This window comes from Mandrillus leucophaeus, unplaced genomic scaffold (assembly GCF_000951045.1).
Source record: "Mandrillus leucophaeus isolate KB7577 unplaced genomic scaffold, Mleu.le_1.0 Scaffold347, whole genome shotgun sequence".
NCBI classification, from domain to species: domain Eukaryota; kingdom Metazoa; phylum Chordata; class Mammalia; order Primates; family Cercopithecidae; genus Mandrillus; species Mandrillus leucophaeus.
The window spans coordinates 663,086-665,536 of NW_012103665.1; the positions used below are offsets into that span (position 1 = coordinate 663,086).

The following is a 2,451-nucleotide window of genomic DNA, read 5'->3' on the forward strand; positions in this document are numbered from 1 at the left end:
TGAGGTCTCTGTTCTGTTCCGTTGGTCTATATCTCTGTTTTGGTACCAGTACCATGCTGTTTTGGTTACTGTAGCCTTGTAGTATAGTTTGAAGTTAGGTAGTGTGATGCCTCCAGCTTTGTTCTTTTTGCGTAGAATTGTCGTGGCAATGTGGGCTCTTTTTTGGTTCCATATGAACTTTAAAGTAGTTTTTTTTTTTACTTCTGTGAAGAAAGTCATTGGTAGCTTGATGGGGATGGCATTGAATCTATAAATTACCTTGGGCAGTATGGTCATTTTCATGATACTGATTTTTCCTATCCATGAGCATGGAATGTTATTCCACTTGTTTGTGTCCTCTTTTATTTCGTTGAGCAGTAGTTTGTAGTTCTCCTTTAAGAGGTCCTTCACATCCCTTGTAAATTGTATTCCTAGGTATTTTATTCTCTGTGTAGCAATTGTGAATGGAAGTTCACTCATGATTTTGCTTTCTGTTTGCCTGTTATTGGTGTATAGGAATGCTTGTGATTTTTGCACATTGATTTTGTATCCTGAGACAAAAAGTCTTATTTTCTAATATAAATGTTGAGATGCTTAGGGATCTCTGTGTTGTTGAAATGAATTGGTTTTTTTTTTTTCCCTTTAGTCCCTTATGGACAAGGGTGTATGACCTGTCTCACTTGGTGTTTTGGGCATATGTAGGTGTCTTCCTATAGTGCCCTATTAGGCATTCAAATATACTTATTGGTTGATTGATAAATTCTCGTCCTTGCTGTTTTCCTCAGTTGGATAGTTTCAGTTCCACATCTAGTTCAACAATCTCAGAAGATTAGGTAAAATTGTGTAGTTATTACAAAAAAATGCATATTTAATCTCTATTTTTTTCATTTATGCTGTTTTGGGAGCCAGTTTTTAAAAAAGATGTAATATTGTTTCATTATTTATGCAGTTTCCTATCTTTTTGGAGAATCGTTGTAATTTTTTTTTTGCCATTGAGTATGTTGGTATCTGTCTCAGAAAGGGAAGAAATACTGAAATCGCAGTGGATGAGACTTAATTTCTCATTTCCTGCTAACCAAGTTACTACAGGTGTACCAATTACGGACAAGCATATATCTAGACAGATAAAGTAGGATAGATTTAGGAGTCATCTTCTAATAGTTGGAGAAATAGGTTGCAAGGTATATTGCTCTCTTTGCTAATGCTTTGCCTCCAACAAGTCCCTCTATCTGTACCTTTGAACCTGGAGTGATTTTTTTTTCCCTTTTTGATGTGGAAGACAGACTGATTTATCTTGCTGTTGAAGATAATATCATTTCCACCCGTTTGTGAGCTGCTGTTATCTATATATCCACCTTGGCGCAGATTTATTTCTAAAGCTAGACCAGACAGAATTTTGTTCTAAAATATACATAAACCCTGAATAATCTATACATCTTGCTATTGAAATCAAATGGAATTTTGAGCTCTAGAGCTCTGCTTACTTGGGTGTGGATGGTGCATTGTGTGTGGTAAGTATTTAGGAAATTAATGTTTGGCCTTGGTCTTATCCAGCTTTCCAGATGGAGTTGAGAGTGATTTCTCTGAGAAATAGAAGCATCCTTCTCAGTAAAGATACATTTTTACTTTGAGTCTATTTATCAAACTTTCCTCTGTGCTAATATGGTCTTTCCTAAACAATGTCTTCTTATCATGATTTTATATTCATTGTATGTATGATATTGTGTTAATAGACGTGGTTCTGTAACTTGGAAAGTAGCCTTTACCTCCATCTTCTACCTGATTTGTTTGCTTGGCTTCTTTTCAAGTGATCCTGATTAGGTAGGTACATTTTTCCTCCTACGTGGGAGTAGCCAAATAATATTTTCCTTATTCTTATATGGAGGCTGGGGCAGTGCTTGTCATATGGCATGAAGTAGATGTAACTTTTTCTTTCTTTTTGTCTTGCTCTGTCACCCAGGCTGGAGTGTAGTGGTGTTGTCTCGGATTACTGCAACCTCTGCCTCCCGGGTTCAAGTGATTCTCCTGCCTCAGTCTCCCAAGTAGCTGGGATTACAGGCGTGCACCACCATGCCCAGCTAATCTCTATATTTCTTTTTCAGTAGAGACAGGGTTTTACCATGTTGGCCAGACTGGTCTTGAATTCCTGGCCTCAAGTGTTCCACCCACCTCTTGCCTCCCAAAGTGCTGGAATTATAGGAGTGAGCCACTGTGCCCAGCCGGATGTAGCATGTAAGGTTGCCTTGGTTCATTGGGCTAAAGGAGTACCTCATAATTCTTTATAGCTTCTGAGACCTGATGAACTGTGTGATGTACAGGTAACTAGAATTACTGCGAACAACTGAACATTATAATTTTTATTACTTGGTAAAATATATAAAATAAAATTCATTTATAGGAAAAAAGCAAAAATATCTTTAATATTGCATATATATCTTTAATGAATATTTAATATCTTTAATATCTTTAATA

General features: G+C 36.6%; 1 protein-coding gene across 1 annotated transcript in view; it reads left to right on the forward strand.

Annotated features, from left to right (window-relative positions):
• Window positions 1-2,451, forward strand: part of AVEN (apoptosis, caspase activation inhibitor) — a 186,480-nt gene that overhangs the window by 58,193 nt on the left and 125,836 nt on the right. The gene's annotated exons all lie outside the window — the stretch shown is intronic.